A 23299-nucleotide genomic window follows, 5' to 3' on the forward strand; every position below is an offset into this window, starting at 1 on the left:
GCATGTTCGGGTTGAGTCTTCGTTGGCGTTGCACTACAGCTTTTAACCGATCTTCTAAGTTAATTTTGTGGGAACAATAGGCTGGACTAATTGCCTTTATGTCGGTTATCTTCCACGCTATAGCCCTTTCCATCTTATTTAATACACGCACAAGGCTCTCCTTCTCATGTTTGGTCAAATCAGTAGCTATTATTACAGTTTTTTAATGGCCATCTTTAAGAAATGCATACTCCAAGTGATTTTGTGGTGCCTTGAACTTAATTTTGGTGCTCTGAATGCTGAACACGTCGAATCCAGTGAGTGAACTCGTCGAGTCCGTTGTAATACTCGCGACTATTCTGGGTTCCTCGGACGGACTGGTCGAGTCCATCGGGGCTACTCGGCGAGTCGGACTTTCTGTACTTCCAATCAAGTCGTTATTATCAGCTCCTCGAGTAGTCTTTTCCAACAGGTCCCTTTCAGCATCAAACTCTTCTTCAAATGAGATGGTGGACTTGCTTGGGTTATCTTCATTCCAATCTTCCAAAAATTCTTCCAACATGTCAATCGAAAATGTCGTTTCGTCACTACTCCTTTCATGCTTCATGGCGTGATCAACTCCAAAAGTAACTGATTCGTCTCATACCCGAAGGGTAAGATTAGAATCTCGCATGTCTACAATAGCACTTGTTGTATTAAGGAAAGGTCTTCCTAATATAATTTGTACTTAGGGATCTGCTTCCATTTCTAAAACTATAAGGTCCGCTGGGAACACGAACTTGTCCACCTTCACAAAAAGATCTTCACAAATTCCCCTAAGAAATGTGACCATATTGTTTGCTAAGTGTATTGCCATACGAATGGGCCTTGGCTCGGGAAGATCTAGCTTTTTGAAAAACGAGTAAGGCATTAGATTAACATTTACCCCTGAATCAGCTAGTGTATAAATGGTGGCTATGTTTCCAAATTGGCAGGGAAATGTTAAACTTCCCGGATCTCCTTTCTTCATAGGAAGTTTGTTCAACATTGTAGCTGAACAGTTCTCATTTAGAACCACCTTCTTCACTTCTTCCATTTTCTTTCTATTATTTAGAAGCTCCAAGATAGCAGTTCCGCTAACCCGACTGACTAGGAAGTTGGTGGTCTTTCGTTGGGGGCCTGATCAGCAGGCAACATTTGAGACACTCAGACAGAGATTGTGTGAGGCACCGATTCTTACCCTGCTATAGGCAGTGGATGACTCTGTAGAGCTGGGGGCAGTGTTGATGCAACGAGGGTATGTGATAGCTTATGTGTAACGCCTGTGTTTCCGGGCTTGCCATTATTAGCAATGTAATAGTCTAGGTTAACCTTTGTAACCCGCTTTGAAATAATAAGAATGTATTATTTGAGTATTATGTGTTTTGTGCTTAATTGCTTAATTATGTGGTCTGATTAATTAAGAATAAAAATAAGCGTCAAAATTTAAGTGTAAAATGAACTTAAAATATTTGGTTAATGTTGTAGTAGTTGAAACGAGGTTTCCGAATATATATAGAACGCCCAAATCTGACTTCGTATAAGGAAGTTATCATTTATCGAAGTTTCGACTTAGCGATGTGCAGCCTGAAATACTCGATTTGAGATCGAGCGGTTTTTAGCCGAAGCAATCTAAATGAGAATCGAAGATCTCATTGTTGGTATCGAAGCGATAAAAAGTTAGGCGAGAACGGACGTCAAACGAAGAAGCTATGAATTTATAACGAAGTTTTTCTGTCGCGGCCTATTAAAAATAAATAATAAAAAAATAAATTCAAAATTAGCCGACGGAGTCTAAACAAAAGTCGTAGAGCGTAGTCGCACCTTTCCATGGATATAAAGAACATCGAAAACGGAGTTCGTATGAAAAAGATATGAATTTCCGAAGTTTATTAATCATTTTGTATTTAAATTAAATCATTAATTCGGAAGAATTATCCGAAGGCGAGTCATCGATCTGATCCGAGGTACGCCCAGCGTACGCGAGTACACCCCGCGTACTCCAAAGAGTGTCGACACTTCGGGTGACGCATGCAGTGACGATTTCGGAAGCAGTACGCGCTGCGTACTACAGCACGCCCCGCGTACTCCGAGGCTCCAGCCTCCTATAAATAGGATGCGAAGGCAGCCGAGTCTTTTGCCAATTTCTTCTCTTCTCTCTCCCGTTTTGCATCGTTTTGCGTGCCAGAAATACCCCGAAGCCCCGGTATTATTCAATAGCCCCGAGGCAAGTCCCGAGATCCCGAAGATCCCGAGAAGTACGGTTCCCGAGCCGAAGCTCTGCCCGCGAGAAGTTCGATTTTTGTGGAGATCTTCCAGATGTGTTGTGGATTACTACTTCTGCAAGTCATAGTGCTGTTCGATCATCTTCTGATCAAGTGAGTGTATACTACCTTTCAGAAACACGATAATAATACAAGTGCGGTTTGAGTGTATTAAGTAAATTGTGGTTTATATGTGTGAGGGTGCAGTTACTTTCTTCTAACAAGTAACTATGAAGTATTTTATGCGATATACTTGCTATGTGTATATTTTGTGATTGTATGCGTGTATGGATATTCACTTTATTCCATCTCATAGATCTGAATTGCTTTCTATGAAATACGTGTTATGTGGTATGCCTCATCTGTTATATGGAATATATATATATATATATATATATATATATATATATATATATATATATATTGAATGAAAATGATATTCAGGTTTTAAACTATGTATGAAAATATATTCTTATCTACTAATATGTTGGGTAGAACATGGGTAGATAGTTGGTGTGTAATAAACAGATGAGAGGCCTCGATGTTGTTGTTGTTGTTGATCTACTTATTCAGCGGAGTATGGATAACGACCACGGACTCTTTCTAGACAATCCAGTGGAACGTTAGCAGGTTCATAACTTGTAGGTGTTGTGAACGATGTGTTCACCGGTGTACTCTATCCCCCTCATGGTTGCCTTTAGGATATCTATTGTTGAGGAAACCCCTTCGCAGTGATGTCCGTCCCGATGAAAATCCTAGATTAGGTCCCTTGAGATAGTTGTTGTTTTAGGGACGTAAAGTGAGGATAACGGTAATGGATAATCGGGATAGTGATTGGTTGGTGAAATTAAATATAACTTATTTATTGTGGGTTGAAAACCCTATATGCTCACCAGGCTCCCAAGCCTGACCCACTCAGTTTTATTTGTATTACAGGAAGTGGCACAAGGGCGTAAGATGGATGGATCATCTTGTTCTTTTGTTTACAAGTCTGTATATGTATATATTTTCTAAATGACTTGTAATGTTTATCGTTTATGCTTCATGATCTGTATCGGAACATGACATCCCGAGTTTTAATTATATATTGAAATGCATCTCTTGATGAAATGCTTTGATAAATATTATTTTATCATGTTTTGTTTTGGGAACAAATTCCGCAACTCTTTCAAATCAAAAGGATTTACTCTGAAATTATTTAAAAGAATAAATGAAAATCGGTCTTTTCAGGCCAAGATTTTGGGGATGTCACAGTTGGTATCAGAGCATTAGTTTAAGCGAACTAGGAATTTGTAGGATTTCTATACTTAAACTTAGAATGCTAAGTGGAATTTTAAGATGTGTGTCTGTTGGATTTTAGACACGAGCACAAGTTTATTTTAGGAAAGTTGCCTAAAATGTTTTATGTGCTAAATGTTATATGTTGCCATATATGATATTATTTGTTCGGATCTACGGTCTGTTGCCGACCGGATTTAGAAACCTTATGTGTGTAGGATTCTAAGCGTATGCCTACGTTATTAGAACTAGCATGTAAACGTTTCGGAGTAATAAGGATGATTCGAATATCTATTGTGAATGAGGATCTAATTTCACCTTATTCGGTGTGTAGATCAAAATGGTGAGAACAAGGAGTGGCGTTGGAAACGCGGATGAAAACAGGAATCAACCGCCAGTAATTGAGCAAATACCTGTTGTAGCAGCAGCACCAGAACCAATAACAATGGCTGCGGTGCAAGCCATGATTCGGGCTATGCTAGCCGAACAAAGGGAGGAGATGCGACAAATGTTGCATAATAATAGGGATGAATCTGTCATACCTATTGAGGAACCTGAATTGATTCCCGAGCAATCGGAGGAAGGGAACAATAGTCGCATGATGAGTCAAGTTGGGACTCAAGGAGAACGAAGGAACAATCCAGAAAGGAGAAACAACAAGGATGGGCAAATGTACAAGAACTTCTTGGGCGCCAAACCGCCAAGTCTTTCTGGGAGCCCAAAGCCTGTTGAAATAATGGATTGGATCTCCGAAATGGAGATGGTATTTGAAAGTTGCGACTGTAGCAACAAACAGAAGACCGTCTTTGCGGTTAGACAACTGAAGACTGGAGTCTTGAGTTGGTGGAAGTTGTTGGCAGATACTATGCCACGAGGAGAAGCCCTGAAAATGTCATGGGAGGAGTTCTTGGAACAGCTGAGGGTGCAGTATTGTTCAGAGATAGATCTGATTGATCTAAACAATGAGTTCCAAAACTTAAAGAAGGGGAAGATGAGCATAGATGAATATGCTACTGCATTTACTGAGAAGATGAAGTTGTTTCCGTACCTAGTACCCACAGAACTCTCCAAGATTGAGAGGTTTGCTAATGGACTGCCTGCCGACTTTGGTCCGACAGTCAAGATGGCAACTACTCTGAAAACGGCTGTTCGTGCAGCTAAGAATGTGGAGGCCCATCAGAAGGAAAAGGGTCTGGAAAGAATAGATGTCGGTGAAAAGAGGAAGTTCGATGGAACTTCAGGGTCCAACAAGAAAAACAAATTCTCGAAGTCTGGTTCGAGGGGAGGTGGAAGTGAAGCGAAATGGTGCGACAAATGTAAGAAGAAGCATCATGGAAAATGTGAGGTGGCGAACACATGTTACAAGTGTGGAAAGCTAGGGCACTATGCCAATGAGTGTACCCTCACAAAGAAAGTTTGCTATGGTTGTGGTGAGGAGGGTCATATGTCGAGGGACTGCCCGAAGAAGAAGAAGGCAGCTAGACTCAACATTCCGCCAAAGCCAAAGGCGAGAGCATTCCAGATGACACATAAAGCTGCTAAAGATGAAGCTGATGTCGCTTCAGGTACCTTTCTCGTTAACGAATTGCCTGCCCAAATTTTATTTGATTCTGGAGCCAACTACTCCTTTACATCGCATGAATTTGGTAGAAAGCTATCTTTGCCTGTTGTTAGACTAGATAATGCCTTATTAGTCGAAGTTGCTAGTGGCAAGTTTGTACCTGTTAGCTATCGCATGAAAAACATCTTAATTGATCTAAATGGGAATAAGTTCCACGAGGAATTATTGCCTATCGAACTAAATGGTTTCGACATCGTATTGGGAATGGATTGGCTTAGCGCCAATGATGCCGAAATTTTATGCAAGAAGAAAATAGTCAAAGTAAACCCGCCTGGGAAAGATTCGTTTATGGTGTATGGAGATAAACGCAGAGTAAATTCTGGAATCATTTCATTGATGAAAGCCAGAAAATGTTTGACCAAGGGGTGTACATCATATTTAGCATTCGTGATCGATGCTAAGAAGGAAAAGAAGGTGATGCAAAATATTCCTGTTGTGTGTGATTATCCGGAAGTATTTCCCGAAGATCTTCCTGGATTACCGCCTGATCGACAAGTGGAATTTCGTATTGACTTGTTTCCAAGAACGACGCCAATTGCAAAAGCACCTTATCGATTAGCACCGACGGAGATGAAGGAGCTAATGATGCAACTTCAGAAGTTATTGGACAAAGGTTTCATTAGACCTAGTTCATCACCCTGGGGAGCTCCGGTGTTATTTGTAAAGAAGAAAGATGGAAGCATGAGAATGTGCATTGATTATAGAGTGCTGAACAAGGCAACAATAAAGAATAGATATCCGTTGCCGAGGATTGATGACCTGTTTGATTAATTGCAAGGTTCGAGCTATTTCTCGAAGATCGATCTAAGGTCAGGATATCATCAGCTAAAAGTAAGAGAGCAAGATATCAAGAAGATTGCATTCAGAACTAGATATGGACACTACGAGTTCTTGGTTATGTCATTTGGACTGACCAATGCTCCGGCAGCGTTCATGGATTTGATGAATAGGGTTTGTAATCCTTTCCTTGATAAATCCTTGATAGTGTTCATAGATGACATTCTGATTTACTCAAAAAGCCAGGAGGAGCATGGCAGACACTTGCAAGAAGTGTTAGAAGTCTTGAAGAACGAGAAGCTGTATGCTAAGTTCTCCAAATGTGATTTTTGGATTCGTGAAGTCCAATTCTTGGGTCACGTGGTCAACCAAGAAGGGATAATGGTTGATCCAGCGAAGATCGAAGCTGTGATAAAGTGGGAACAACCGAAAAGTCCCACGGATATTCGAAGGTTTTTAGGATTAGCTGGATATTACCGAAGGTTTATCCAAGGCTTTTCTTCGATTGCTACTCCGTTGACAGCTTTGACCCACAAAGGAGCTACTTATGCTTAGAGTGAGAAGCATAAAGAAGCATTCGAGAAGCTAAAGAAGAAACTATGCGAGGCACCGATACTTTCTCTACCTGATGGAGTTGAAGACTTCGCTGTTTATAGCGATGCGTCTGGGGTTGGATTGGGCCTTCGAGAAGCATAATGTTGTTGAAGACTTCGAGAAGCATAATGTTGTTGCTGATTCTCTCAGTCGGAAAGTCAATCTTGAAAGGAAAAGGCCAAGAGCGTTGAGAATTGAAGTTGTCTCGACTATTTTGGAAAGTATAAAGAAAGCTCAGAGCGAAGCTTCTGAGAAGAATGACCGAAAGGAAGAACATTTGGGCAAAACGTTGGTGTTCGGTGTAAACAGTCATGGACTGAAGGTGTTCCAAGATCGGATTTGGAGACCTAAGACAGGAGGAGTCAGAGATCTTTTTATGGAAGAAGCTCACAAGACCATGTACTCGATTCATCCGGGTAGCACTAAAATGTATAGGGACCTGAAACCCTACTACTGGTGGCCAACGATGAAGCTTGATGTTGCAAAGTATGTGGCCGAGTGTGTGACTTGTGCGAGAGTCAAGACACAACATCAGAAACCGTACGGGAGTTTAGAACCTTTACCTATGCCTATGGGTAAGTGGGAAGACATTGCTATGGATTTTGTCACTAAACTACCCAGAACAAAGAATGGTCACGACATGATTTGGGTGGTCGTTGATCGATTCACTAAGAGTGCGCATTTCATAGCGGCCAAGGAGAAATGGTCTATGGAAAAGCTTGCGAATTCTTACGTGAAGGAAATTGTGAGGCTTCACGGTGTTCCGTTAACGATTGTGTCGGATCGTGATAGCCGTTTCACCTCACGATTTTGGAAAAGTCTACAAGAGGAATTGGGTACCAAGTTGTGTTTAAGTACAGCTTACCATCCGCAGACTGATGGTCAAAGCGAACGAACGATACAAACACTTGAAGATATGCTAAGAGCATGTACTCTAGAATTCCTAGGTAATTGGGATGAACATTTACCGTTGGTAGAATTTTCCTATAATAATAGTTTCCACTCGAGCATTAAGATGGCACCTTACCAAGCTTTGTATGGACAGAAGTGTCGTACGCTGTCTTGTTGGCTTGAGGCTGGGGAAAAGTAGTTTATGGGACCGGAGATGGTTCATCAAACTGCTGAAAAGTTGAAAATAATTAGGGAAAGAATGTTAGCAGCTCAGGATCGTCAAAAGAGCTATGCTGACAAAAAGCGAAGACCGATAACTTTTGAGGTTGGAGATTCGGTTTTGCTTAAAGTCTCGCCGTGGAAGGGACTTATAAGATTTGGTAAAAGGGGAAAGTTGAGTCCAAGGTTTATTGGACCGTTTAAAGTTCTTCAGAGGATTGGGAACCAAGCTTACAAGCTCGAATTACCAGAAGAACTGAATGAAATTCATAACACTTTTCATGTGTGTTATTTGAGGAAGTTCACGGGAGAAGTTCCCAACATAATTCCAATCTCTGAATTGAGAATTGATGAGAACAAAAGGTTGATTGAAGAACCAGAGGTAATTGTTGACCGAAAGACTAAGAAATTGCGACGCAAGATGGTTGGGTTAGTGCTTGTCCAATGGAAACACACGAATGGGCCGAATCTCACCTGGGAGACGGAGAGTGACATGATGGGTCGCTATCCGCATTTGTCTGTTGATGTGTGATTCCGGGGACGGAATCATTCTAAGGTGGAGAGAATTGTAACGCCTGTGTTTTCGGGCTTGCCATTATTAGCAATGTAATAGTCTAGGTTAACCTTTGTAACCCGTTTTGAAATAATAAGAATGTATTATTTGAGTATTATGCGTTTTGTGCTTAATTGCTTAATTATGTGGTCTGATTAATTAAGAAGAAAAATAAGCATCAAAATTTAAGTGTAAAATGAACTTAAAATCTTTGGTTAATGTTGTAGTAGCTAAAACGAGGTTTCCGAATATATATAGAACGCCAAAATCTAACTTCGTATGAGGTAGTTATGATTTATCGAAGTTTCAACTTAGCGATGTGCAGCCTGAAATACTCGATTTGAGATCGGGCGGTTTTTAGCCGAAGCAATCTAAATGAGAATCGAAGATCTCATTGTTGGTATCGAAGCGATAAAATGTTAGGCGAGAACGGACGTCAAACGAAGAAGTTATGAATTTATAACGAAGTTTTTCTGTCGCGGCCAATTAAAAATAAATAATAAAAAATAAATTCAAAATTAGCCGACGGAGTCTAAACGAAAGTCGTAGAGCGTAGTCTCACCTTTGCGTGGATATAAAGAACGTCGAAAACGGAGTTCGTATGAAGAAGATATGAATTTCCGAAGTTTATTAATCATTTTGTATTTAAATTAAATCATTAATTCGGAAGCATTATCCGAAGGCGAGTCATCAATCTGATCTGAGGCACGCCCAGTGTACACGAGTACGCCCCGCGTACTCCGAAGAGTGTCGACACTTCGGGTGACGCATGCAGTGATGATTTCGGAAGCAGTACGCGCTGCGTACTGCAGTACGCCCCGCGTAGTCCGAGGCTCCAACTTCCTATAAATAGGATGCGAAGGCAGCCGAGTCTTTTGCCAATTTCTTCTCTTCCCTCTCCCGTTTTGCATCGTTTTGCGTGCCAGAAATACCCTGAAGCCTCGGTATTACTCACTAGCCCCGAGGCAAGTCCCGAGATCCCGAAGATCCCGAGAAATGCGGTTCCCGAGCCGAAGCTCTGCCCGCGAGAAGTTCGATTTTTGTGGAGATCTTCCAGATCTGCTGTGGAATACTACTTCTGCAAGTCGTAGTGCTGTCCGATCATCTTCTGATCAAGTGAGTGTATACTACCTTTCAGAAACACGATAATAATACAAGTGCGGTTTGAGTGTATTAAGTAAATTGTGGTTTATATGTGTGAGGGTGTAGTTACTTTCTTCTAACAAGTAACTATGAAGTATTTTATGCGATATACTTGCTATGTGTATATTTTGTGATTGTATGCGTGAATGGATATTCACTTTATTCCATCTCATAGATCTGAATTGCTTTCTATGAAATACGTGTTATGTGGTATGCCTCATCTGTTATATGGAATATATATATTGAATGAAAATGATATTCAGGTTTTAAACTATGTATGAAAATATATTCTTATCTATTAATATGTTGGGTAGAACATGGGTAGATAGTTGGTGTGTAATAAACAGATGAGAGGCCTCGATGTTGTTGTTGTTGTTGATCTACTTATTCAGCAGAGTATGGATAACGACCACGGACTCTTTCTAGACAGTCCAGTGGAACGCTAGCAGGTTCATAACCTGTAGGTGTTGTGAACGATGTGTTCACCGGTGTACTCTATCCCTCTCATGGTTGCCTTTAGGATATCTATTGTTGAGGAAACCCCTTCGCAGTGATGTCCGTCCCGATGAAAATCCTAGATTAGGTCCCTTGAGATAGTTGTTGTTTTAGGGACGTAAAGTGAGGATAACGGGAATGGGTAATCGGGATAGTGATTGGCTGGTTAAATTAAATATAACTTATTTATTGTGGGTTGAAAACCCTATATGCTCACCAGGCTCCCAAGCCTGACCCACTCGGTTTTATTTGTATTACAGGAAGTGGCACAAGGGCGTAAGATGGATGGATCATCTTGTTGTTTTGTTTACAAGTCTGTATATGTATATATTTGTTGAATGACTTGTAATGTTTATCGTTTATGTTTCATGATCTGTATCAGAACATGACATCCCGAGTTTTAATTATATATTGAAATGCATCTCTTGATGAAATGCTTTGATAAATATTATTTTATCATGTTTTGTTTTGGGAACAAATTCCACAACTCTTTCAAATCAAAAGGATTTACTCTGAAATTATTTAAAAGCATAAATGAAAATCGGTCTTTTCTGGCCGAGATTTTGGGGATGTCACATTATGCATTTAGACAATTGAAGCCTCACGAGGCTAACTATCCGACGCACGATTTAGAGTTGGGGTAGTAGCGTTTGCCCTCAAGATTTGGAGACATTACCTCTATGGGGTCCGCTGTACTATTTACACATATCATAAGAGTCTGAGGTATCTCATGGATCAGCCGAATGTAAACATGAGGCAGTGTCAGTGGTTAGATGTGGTAAAGGACTACGATTGTGAGATCCTTTATCATACGGGCAAGGCCAACGTAGTGGCTGACGCCCAAAGCCGCAAGGTAATGGCGGCCCCGATCAAAGATATATTCCTGAGGGTGACAATGATTATTCCATTGTTGGAGCATATTAGACAGGCACATGTTAAGGGCCTAAAGGAGGAGAGGCAGAAGTGTGAGAGTATCGTAGGCCGAGTAGTTTCTTTAGATTATGACAGTCGGGGATTGTTGACCCTTCATGGGAGAGTTTGGGTGCCGTACTGGGGTGGAGTACGACAATTTTTGATGGATGAGGCCCATAAGTCTCGGTTCTCCATCCACCCATGGGCGACGAAGATGTATAGAGATCTTCAACCCGATTATTGGTGGACCTGCATGAAGCGGGACGTCGCCTGGTACGTGGAGAGATGCTTGACCTGCAGGAAGGTCAAGGCAGAGCACCAGAGACCCCATGGCAAGATGCAACCATTAGACATTCTTGTGTAGAAATAGGAGGATAACACCATGGATTTCATCACTAAGCTTCCTAGGACCGCACGTGGAGTTGATTCGATTTGGGTCATATTGGATCGGCTGCCCAAGAGCGTGCATTTAATACCGATTCATGAGAGAATTTTGGCCGAGAAGCTAATCGATATTTATGTACGCGAGGTAGTGGCACAGCATGGAGTTCCTATATCTGTAGTATCAAATTGAGACGTCCGGTTCACTTCGAGGTTTTGGAAGCGGTTTCGTGACGAGATGGGGACTCGTGTTCACTTCAGCACCGCTTTCCACCCTCAAATGGACGGGAAGAGCGAGAGGACAATTTAGACTCTCAAGGACATACTGCGGGCATGTGTTGTAGATTTTGGTGGCAGTTGGGATACGTATCTTCCATTAGCGGAATTTTCATATAACAACAACTACCACACCAGCATTAATCGCCCTCCTTTCGAGATACTTTAATGATGGAAGTGTAGGACTCCGATTTTTTGGGGTGAGGTCGGTCAGCGAGTCATTAGGAGTACCGAGGTGGTGCTCATGACCACAGAGTTGATCCACCAGGTCCGTAGTAGATTGTAGACTGCGCAGAGTCTGCATAAGAGTTACGTCGACAGGAGGCGTTAGGACATGGAGTTCCAGGTGGGAGATGGTCCTCCTGAAGGTATCACCCTGGAAGGGTGTTATCAAGTTCTGGAAGAGGGGCAAGCTGGGCCCCAGGTTTGTTGGTCCTTTTACAGTTTTGGCCTGGATGGGTCGGGTTGCTTATTGGTTGGATCTTCCAGCAGAGCTTACCCAGATCCACAACACTTTCCATGGTTCTCAATTGAGGAAGTGTTTGGTGGATGAGTCAGCAATTGTACCCTTGGACGATATTCAGGTTGATAGCGGCTTGAATTATATTGAGAGGCCTATTGCGATCTTGGATCGGAAAACGAAGACCTTGAGAAATAAGGCATTCCAGCTAGTGAAGGTGCAGTTGCAGCACCGAAAGGGTTCAGAATGGACGTTGGAGGCTGAGGAGGAAATGATGGAGCATTATCCAGAGTTATGTATAGAATCACCAGCAACAGACTTTGAGGACGAAGTCTAAGCTAAGTGGGGGAGAATTGTAACACCTCGTTTCTAGTATGTGATTTAAATAAAGTGATTTTCATTCTTTGGCGGGGGGGGGGGGTACTCAACAAGTCAGTAGCCCGACTCGTCGAGTAGAGATGGGATTTGCACACGGTTTAAGTTGGCGACTCGACAAGTCCATATTCTCGGACTTGGCAAGTCTGCCAATCTAGATGAAACGCTAATTTCAAGGGTTTTCACCCAATTTAAACGTCATTATAGCCCCTACCCAGCCTCCTTCACTTCCCAGAGACTTATTCCTGAAACCCTAGCCTCCTTGAAGTGTGTGTGAGTGATCTTTGCCTTGTGAAGGAACTTTTGGTGCATTTTGGAGCAAGGTGAAGAAGGAGAAGGTGGAAGAGCTCAAGGAAGAAGCAGTAGATCTAGAATACACTCCTCTTTGATTATCCCTTATGGTAATGAAGTTTCCATCATGATTATTGTGTTAATAGATCTATTTTTTCCCCAAATTGTTAGTTTTACGCTCACAAACCCCAAATCCTTTATGATAAAGCCTTGTGATCGAGTCACATCTCAGATCTAGCCTCTGTTGAGCTCCAGAAGCCCAAGGAGACCACCTTTTGACAACCAAGGCTTTGTTTTGGTCTAATAATCCCCCCCGTAATAGCAATGTTTGAGTGTTATTGCTTCATTGCATCTTAGATAAACATAAAGTTAACAACTTTACATGTTCAGATAGTCCCAAACGCTTAGATCTACGAATCGGATACACTAAAGTTGATTAGAATCAACTGTATGGAATCTACATGCAAAGGACTCAGCGATTCGGGTCACGAGTATTAGATTCCCGGTTCAGTAGTAGCGAGTCTGTGTAGTGAGTAAATTAGGGACTCAGTGAGTTAAGACTTGGATCTGGAAGCAGACGGAATCGACAAGTTGTTCATACGACTCGGCGAGTCATAGACTAGGTGTCTTCTTATGTTGAAGGGGAACTCGACCAGTTTCTCATACAACTTGGCGAGTCAATTGAAGGTCGACTCGACATTAATGTAGAAGGAGAACTCGTTGAGTCTTTACCAAACTCGACGAGTAGTGTCGGGTGGGGGAATAGAAGGAAGGATAGGGATTCGACGTGTTGGCAGACCAACTCGGTGAGTCAGGTCAACTGGAAGTTGACTTTGACGAGGACGTTGACCTTGACTAGAGGGTAAAACAATCATTCTACCCTAAGATTAGTTATTAGTGTTTGATTAAGTGTTTTTATGGGAATTGTAGCTGGTGAGCTACCGCAGCAACAGTCAGACAGTTCTCGATCAGCATTTTAGCAGTCAGTCGTACAAGGTGAATTTCCTTCCAGTAGGAACGGGTCTAAGGCCACAATGCCGGCCCGTTTAGTTAGCATTAGTTTCTGGACTTTGGTCCGATGCAGTAGTTAGTATGCTTGATGTCTTCGTGACTCAAGCAGGATTATGTGTTATGTGTTCTGGGCTACGGTCCGATGTAGTATGCAGTATATGTGTTCATGATATATGTTTTGCTTATGCTATGCTATGTATAGTCAGTTCCGGACTTCGGTCTGATGCAGAGGGAAAGGCCCTGGTTAGTTCCGGACTTCGGTCCGAGGCAGTTTCGAACTAGGTCCAATGCAGGGGGCAAGGCCCCGGGTTAGTTCCGGACTTCGGTCCGATGCAGTTCCAGACTTCAGTCCGATGCAGAGGCGAGGCCCTAGTTAGTTCCGGACTCAGGTCCGATGCAGTGGGCAAGGCCAAGTATGTGCTTATTATGTTGATGTATGGTATGTGGTAGTTTGGGGGAGCTCACTAAGCTTCGTACTTATAGTTTCAATTTGGTTTTAGGTACTTTAGCTAGCAAGGTGAAGGGCTCGGGATGATGGCATAACACACACCACAGTTTTACCCTGGGAGTTAAACTCTGATATTTCCACATATTTTGATATCAGCTTTGATTTGATACATTGTTATGACTTTTTGGGATACACGAGACATGGTTTGATAATATGATATTTAAGATTATGTTGTCAGCTAATGTTAAAACAAAAATTTTTGGGTCGTATTTTTGGGATGTTTCACGTCTGCCACCCTTTTTGGCGGTTGTATTGGGCATTTTGGTATTCTATTTTGTGTCGGTGCGTGTATGAATGATGTAGGAGTTTTTATGTGTCTAGGATTGTTGGATTTATCACTCGAAACTGTCATCGACGCTATATGTCGGTGGTTGGCGCCATGGACCACCGCCGACCACCACTACCTGAGGTGGCGGCGGGTGATGCCCAATTTATTGAACATTTAAAGACTTAAGCATTTAAATATAATCTGAGTGGCACGATTTTGAGGTTGGAAACCCTAATTAGGGTTTAGAAAACCCTAATGTCAAGAAAAACCCTAGTTTTGGAGTTTTATCAGGACACGCGTTAAAACTGTTTATTAAACTTTAAATAATACTTAATAATGCTTAACAATAAACTTAATGCAATATTATACTTAATGAAGTAAATCCTTAAGGGGTTAGGTGGGGAACATTAACCCTAGTTATGATTTTATTTGGAAAACCCTAGAATCGAGGAGCTCTATTTTGGGCAATGATCGTGCGCGTATTTAAGCTGCCGCTTCGATTATTATTTCACCCCGAAATAACTATGTCAAACCTTAATCAGTCTTACTCGTAGGTGATTAAGTCCTTAATAGGTTAAGTGTTCTTTCTTAACCCTAATCGTCATTTTATGTTGAACCCTAATCGCGATTTCATGTGAGGTAGTCATTGTTGCAAGTGACTATGACCTATGATTGGGTATTGACTCCAGTATCTTTCTATAGTTAATTGGAAGTAAGTTGAAGCTAGTAGATTTCTTCGTTAATACTATGGTTACCTACGTACATATCGAGGTGAGTTTTGCCTCACTATACCTGTGAGTCTAAGGCATCACTATCAGCGCACTAGTTTTGGATATTTGTTAGTCAAGGGATACCTTAGGGACTATATGTAGTCATGTCGGATAGACTGAGGAATCTTGATCCAAGCTCTCTCACATGTTCCTTTTTTGGTTGTGGTTCTAGAGTTGGATCATCTATCCGAGTGACTATCACACCTCTGAGTATATACGACCATGCATTCCTTGGATTGGTGATATTTAATAGGTTTCTATGTTGTAGTGATCTGTTAGATCTGTGTTTTGTTATTGAGTATCCTACTAGGTTATAGGGATCTATTAGATCTGTGTTATGGTATTGAGTGTACTGCTATGTTGTAGTGAACTGTTAGATCTGTGTTCTAGTATTGATTATGTTTTTATGATGTTGTCGTATGGTAGATTTTTGTTCTAGTTTTGAGTATATTGCTATGTTGTAGTGATTGGTTAGATCTATGTTCTGGTATCGAGTATGTTGTTATGATGGAGTGATCTGTTAAATTTGTCTCGTGGTATTGAGTATGTTGCTTTGCGGTAATAATCCGTAGAACTGTATGTTATTTGTTCTTGTTGGTTATCATCTATGGAGTGCCCTTAGGGACTATCTGTGGTCATGTAGGATAGCCTGAGAACTCTTGGTCTAGGATCTCTTGCCTGTTCTATAACATCCATAAAAATCATGACAATTTAAAACTTTTTCGAACATTAAAAAAAAACAATAATTATTACAAATATGTTTTCAAAATATTTTCATGTTAGAGTATCCCAGAAATCCAAATCAACATATGAGGAAGTGTACGTCACACCTTCGCCTTCCCGTGATCGTCAGAAGTACCTGAAACAATAATCGATAAATGTAAGCTCAAAGGCTTAGTGAGTTGCCCCCAAAATACCCATACATACAACAAAGCACATATAATCATGAACAACATACTATGGGTCCAATCAATCATTAGGTTAGAATACCACAGGCTCTCAACCATCTGGTTAGAATTCCAACATAATATGGGTCCAATCAACCATCGGGTTGGAATACCCCAGGCCCTCAATCGTCGGGTTGGAATGCCAACATACTATGGGTCTATTCAACCATGGGGTTGGAATACCCAAGGACCTCAACCATCGGGTTGGAATGCCAACATACTATGGGTCCAATCAACCATCGGGTTGTAACACCCCAGGCCCTCAACCATCGGGTTGGAATGAAAACATACTATGGGTCTGTAACGCCCGTAGATCAGGGCTAGTCGATTTAGAGATGATAAGCATCAAAATGACTTTTTGATGGAAGATTATTTAGAAGGATTAATCTTAACCAAGTTTTAGTATATGTCACAAGGTTTCCGTGCATATAAACAACGCCAAAATACGAGTTATAACGAAGAAGTTATGACCTGTCGAAGTTTCACGACAAAACCGACACGACCTAGCGTGACCCAGCGCGACGTAAATAGTGAATTTAAGGTAGATAGATATCTATCCTTAGTAATCTAAACGAGAGTCGAAGATTTATTCGATAGTAGTCCAACGATAAAAAGACAGACGAAAACAGAGTTCAGATGAAAGAGTTATGAATTTCGAACGAAGTTTTCCTGTCCCGGCCTACTAAAAATACTATATAAGTAATAAACTTATAATATATTAAAAATCAATTCAAAATTAGCCAATGGAGTCTAAACGAGAGTTGTAAAGCATAATCTTACCTTCGCGGCGATATAAAGAACGTCGAAAACGGAGTTCGTATGCGAAAGTTATGAATTTCTGAAGTTCGGGGCGCGAAACCCCAAAACTGTCAGAGCCCACGATGTGGCAAGTGTCCTGACACCTCCGGGAGGCCCCCAGATGCAACTTGGGATGACGCATGCAGTGACGACCAAGCCCACGATGTGGAAAAAGGTTGCCACGATGTGGCAAGGGCCAAATTTTCCCTATAAATAGATTTGAAGGGCCAGCCATTTAGGGTTGCTATTTTCTCTCTTCTTTCTCCCGTTTTGCATCGATTTGCGTGCCAGAAATACCCCGAAGCCCCGGTATTCTTCTCTAGCCCCGAGGCATGTCCCGAGATCCCGAAGATCCCGAGAAGTGCGGTTCCCGAGCGGAAGCTCTGCCCGCGAGAAGTTCGATTTTTGAAGAGATCTTCCAGATCTGCTGAGGATTACTACTTCTGCAAGTCGTAGTGCTGTCCGATCATCTTCTGCTCAAGTGAGTGTGTAGTTATTTTCTACTAACACATAAATATTAAGTATTTGCTATAAAATACATGCTATGTGTATAATATTTTGTTGTTTATTTGAGATGATTGTGGAACGGGTGAATTATATAAGTTTTAATGAGTTAAATTATATACGTATTTTGTATCTAAAGATATGTTGGGTAGCACATGAGTAGATGAGGTTGTTGGTAGGTGATAAAAGGTGGGTTGGACCATGAGATAAAAGAATAAAGAGATAAACTTGTTTTAGATCCGAGAGTATGGATCAGATCAAGAGATTAGTTTTAGATCCGTGAGTATGGATCAGATCAAGAGATTAGTTTTGGATCCAAGAGTAGGGATCAGATCAGGAGGTTAGTTTTAGATCCGGGAGTACGGATTATATATTTTTGAATTACGTGTTCGTTCGATAAGGTATCATGTGTATAGTCCCTTTCATAAACACGGGTATAATACAAGTATCGTTTGAATGTATTAAGTATATGTTTGGGTGAGTGTGTGGTTACTTTCTTCTAACACATAAATATGGAGTATTTGTTATAAAATACGTGCTATGTGTTTATATATTGTTGTTTATTTGAGATGAGTGTGGAATGGATGTTTTATATAGTTTTAAATGAGTTAAACTGTATATGTATTTTATATCTACAAATATGTTGGTTAGAACATGGGTAGATGAGATAGTTGGTATGTGATAAAATGATGAGGTATGAAAGATGATTAAGCATAGTATTGGTAGATGCGCCAAATAGAGAATGTCATAATGCTAGCAGATGCGCTTAAGCATAATATCGGTAGATGCACCAAGTAGTGAATGTCGTAATCCTGGCAGATGCGCTTATAGGATAATGTCGGCAGATGCGCCAAATAGCGAATGACATAATGCTACCAGATGCGCTTAAGCATAGTATTGGTAGATGCACCAATTAGAGAATGTCATAATGCAAGCAGATGCGCTTATAGGATATTGTCGGCAGATGCGCCAAATAGAGTTTGTCATAATAAAAGCAGATGCGCTTATAGGGTAATCCTGGCAGATGTGCTTATAGGATATTGTCGGCAGATGCGCCAAATAGAGATTGTCATAATAAAAGCAGATGCGCTTATAGGGTAATCTTGGCAGATGCGCCTATAAGATAATGTCGGCAGATGCGCCTAAAAGAAAATGTCATAAACCTGGCAGTCGCGCCTCATAGTGTATGACGTAATCTTGGCAGAGGCGCTTAAAGGATGATGTTGGTAGATGCGCCTTATGTAGCAAATGATTTTTGTGCTAATTCCTTAGGTCAATCCTAGGAATGGATGAATGACAGGTAGTTGAATTCTTAGGGTAAAATCCTAAGAAATAAAGGAGATAATGGGGATGGGTAATTGGGTTGATTGTTTGATGGTTGAATATAATAATTATATTATTGTGGGTTGAAAACCCTATATGCTCACCAGGCTCCCAAGCCTGACCCACTCAGTTTTCTTTGCATTACAAGTAATGACACCAGAGTATAAGTTGGTGGACTTGACGAGAGGTTTTGGATTATAGATCAGTAGTTGAATAACTATTGTAAGGTCTATTTTATATTGTTTATGCTTTTGGTCTGTATCGGAACATGACATCCCGAGGTTTTATTATTTAATGGAAATACATTCTCTTTGAGAAATGTTTTGATAAAAGGTTATCATATTTTATTTTGGGAACAAATTCCGCAACCGTTTTCTTTAAACGATCACTCTGATTTATAAAACAAAGCATAAACAAATCGGTCTTTTCTGGCCGTGAAATTGGGGATGTCACAGTTGGTATCAGAGCATTAGTTTAAGCGAACTAGGAATTTGTAGGAAATTTCTAGACTTAAACTTAGAATGATAAGTAATGATTGTGAGGAGTGTGTCTAAAATATGTTAGGTAGTACACTAAATTGACACAAGCACTAGTTTATTTTAGGAATGATGCCTAAAATGCTTTTATGTGCTAATTGTTTTGTGTGATAGCTAAATTGATGCTATTATTTGTTCGGATCTATGGTCTGTTGCCGACCGGATCTGGAAACCTTATGTGTTTAGGATTCTAAGCGTACGACTACGAAATTAGAACTAGCATGTAAACGTTTCGGGGTGATAAGGAGATTTATACGTTTATCATAATTAAAAACTTTCTTATCTTAATAATTCTCGCTTGGTACACCAAATGTCTGCTTGGATGTACAAGAGGTCATGGTGAAGACTTGTAGAGATTTGAGTAAATGAAGGAAATGAAAAGGGATTATGATAGTGAATGACACCTATCGGAAGATATCGTAAGAGTGGTGTCATGCCTTTATTTTATGTCTGATAAAATAACAGAATGTTTAGAGGAGTACGGTATGTCTGAAGTACACATTTGATTGGCAGGATGATGGAACGATTGATGAAATTCTTGAAGTTGTCTCATTGTCTGGTATTTCCATCACCAATCGAGTTGAATTAGAGTTGATGATTGAAGATTGAGCAATGAAGAAGTCCTAGTAGAGTCTAGGGAAATTGTTTATGATTACTTGGACACATTCATATGTGTTGAATGATTGTCTGATTTTCTTGTATGGTGACTTGGTCGACTACGAGACGATACTTGGGACGACTATGAGTAGGTGTGAAAGGTAGTAGATGCATATACTACCGGAAGCACAGGACTCGCACTTGGATCAGGGAAAGTCACAAGGTTACCAAGAAGCTAGTGATTGATTCCATTTTATTTTGGTATGTCATTACCATTGTTTCGGTGATAACTAGTAAGATGGTTCTTGTTCCGACCCTAGTGTTCATGTTTAAATTTGAGTTCGACTACGAGGTGTATGTTACGTGGTCTAGAGGACCAAGTTAGATGTAACATCTGACTTAAGTCAGAAGGTTGAAGTTAATGCGATTGATAGTGTCGCGCTCGTTGTTAAAAGAAGTTTGTAGGTAGAAATGCTACATGCTGAAATGTGATTATATTGCATTAGAATATGAAGGAAGGTATATTCCATTTTGGAATTTAACTCTAAGAGACCTGAGTCTAAGCATTGCATCATTCGATGAGAGGTCAGTAGAGCACAACCCATCGGTTTGTTACAATAGATAAAGGAAAGTATTTATCCTGAGAAGAAGGAGTCCACAATGAGGACTTATTTGGTAACTTGAAGGTTACGATTGAAAGTACAACATAGTACGATAAGCAGATGCAAGATTTGGCATGTTCTGCGGTCAAGAAAGCCATAGAGTTAAATACTCTTTCGAGGAAACATAGAAGTTATGGTTATTACCTAGGATGAATATATAACGTGTGGAATCATTATGCAAGTCCTATTTCGTTGATGATTCCGGGACGTAATCATCCTGAGGGGGAGATAATTGTAACGCCCGTAGATCAGGGCTAGTCAATTTAGAGACGATAAGCATCAAAATGACTTTTTGATGGAAGATTATTTAGAAGGATTAATCTTAACCAAGTTGTAGTATATGTCACAAGGTTTCCGTGCATATAAAGAACGCCAAAATCCGAGTTATAACGAAGAAGTTATGACCTGTCGAAGTTTCGCGACAGAACCGACACGACCTAGCGCGACCCAGAGCGACGTAAATAGTGAATTTAAGGTAGATAGATATCTATCCTTAGTAATCTAAATGAGAGTCGAAGATTTCTTCGATAGTAGTCCAACGATAAAAAGACAGACGAAAACGGAGTTCAGATGAAGGAGTTATGAATTTCGAACGAAGTTTTCCTGTCCCGGCCTACTAAAAATACTATATAAGTAATATACTTATAATATATTAAAAATAAATCCAAAATTAGCCAATGGAGTCTAAACGAGAGTTGTAGATCATAATCTCACCTTCGCAGCGATATAAAGAACATCGAAAACGGGGTTCGTATGCGAAAGTTATGAATTTCTGAAGTTCGGGGCGCGAAACCCCAAAACTGTCAGAGCCCACGATGTGGAACAAGGTTGCCACGACGTGGCAAGTGTCCTGACACCTCCGGGAGGCCACCAGATGCAACTTGGGATGACGCATGCAGTGACTACCAAGCCCACGACGTGGAACAAGGTTGCCACGACGTGGCAAGGGCCAAATTTTCCCTATAAATAGATTTGAAGGGCCAGCAGTTTAGGGTTGCTATTTTCTCTCTTCTCTCTCCCGTTTTGCATCGATTTGCATGCCAGAAATACCGCGAAGCCCCGGTATTATTCTATAGCCCCGAGGCATGTCCCGAGATCCCGAAGATCCCGAGAAGTGCGGTTCCCGAGCAGAAGCTCTGCCCGCGAGAAGTTCGATTTTTGAAGAGATCTTCCAGATCTGCTGAGGATTACTACTTCTGCAAGTCGTAGTGCTGTCCGATCATCTTCTGATCAAGTGAGTGCGTAGTTATTTTCTTCTAACACATAAATATTAAGTATTTGCTATAAAATACGTGCTATGTGTATAATATTTTGTTGTTTATTTGAGATGATTGTGGAACGGGTGAATTATATAAGTTTTAATGAGTTAAATTATATACGTATTTTGTATCTAAAGATATGTTGGGTAGAACATGAGTAGATGAGGTTGTTGGTAGGTGATAAAAGGTGGGTTGGACCATGAGAAAAAAGAATAAAGAGATAAACTAGTTCTAGATCCGAGAGTATGGATCAGATCAAGAGATTAGTTTTGGATCCGAGAGTAGGGTTCAGATCAGGAGGTTAGTTTTAGATCCGGGAGTACGGATTATATATTTTTGAATTACGTGTTCGTTCGATAAGGTATCATGTGTATAGTCCCTTTCATAAACATGGGTATAATACAAGTATCGTTTGAATGTATTAAGTATATGTTTGGGTGAGTGTGTGGTTACTTTCTTCTAACACATAAATATGGAGTATTTGTTATAAAATACGTGCTATGTGTTTATATATTGTTGTTTATTTGAGATGACTGTGGAATGGATGTTTTATATAGTTTTAAATGAGTTAAACTGTATATGTATTTTATATCTACAAATATGTTGGGTAGAACATGGGTAGATGAGATAGTTGGTATGTGATAAAATGATGAGGTATGAAAGATGATTAAGCATAGTATTGGTAGATGCGACAAATAGAGAATGTCATAATGATAGAAGATGCGCTTAAGCATAATATCGGTAGATGCACCAAGTAGTGAATGTCGTAATCCTGGCAGATGCGCTTATAGGATAATGTCGGCAGATGCGCCAAATAGCGAATGACATAATGCTACCAGATGCGCTTAAGCATAGTATTGGTAGATGCACCAATTAGAGAATGTCATAATGCAAGCAGATGCGCTTATAGGATATTGTCGGCAGATGCGCCAAATAGAGTTTGTCATAATAAAAGCAGATGCGCTTATAGGGTAATCTTGGCAGATGCGCCTATAAGATAATGTCGGCAGATGCGCCTAAAAGAAAATGTCATAAACCTGGCAGTCGCGCCTCATAGTGTATGACGTAATCCTGGCAGAGGCGCTTAAAGGATGATGTTGGTAGATGCGCCTTATGTAGCAAATGATTTTTGTGCTAATTCCTTAGGTCAATCCTAGGAATGGATGAATGACGGGTAGTTGAATTCTTAGGGTAAAATCCTAAGAAATAAAGGAGATAATGGGGATGGGTAATTGGGTTGATTGTTTGATGGTTGAATATAATAATTATATTATTGTGGGTTGAAAACCCTATATGCTCACCAGGCTCCCAAGCCTGACCCACTCAGTTTTATTTGCATTATAGGTAATGACACAAGAGTATAAGATGGTGGACTTGACGAGAGGTTTTGGATTATAGATCAGTAGTTGAATAACTATTGTAAGGTCCATCTTATATTGTTTATGCTTTTGGTCTGTATCGGAACATGACATCCCGAGGTTTTATTATTTAATGGAAATACATTCTCTTTGAGAAATGTTTTGATAAAAGGTTATCATATTTTATTTTAGGAACAAATTCCGCAACCGTTTTCTTTAAACGATCACTTT

General features: G+C 40.5%; 1 pseudogene; it reads right to left on the minus strand.

Moving 5' to 3' along the window:
- Positions 1-23299, minus strand: part of LOC145029479 (uncharacterized) — an 89020-nt pseudogene that overhangs the window by 1554 nt on the left and 64167 nt on the right.

Source organism: Lactuca saligna, chromosome 2 (assembly GCF_052625555.1).
Source record: "Lactuca saligna cultivar CGN05327 chromosome 2, ASM5262555v1, whole genome shotgun sequence".
NCBI lineage: Eukaryota > Viridiplantae > Streptophyta > Magnoliopsida > Asterales > Asteraceae > Lactuca > Lactuca saligna.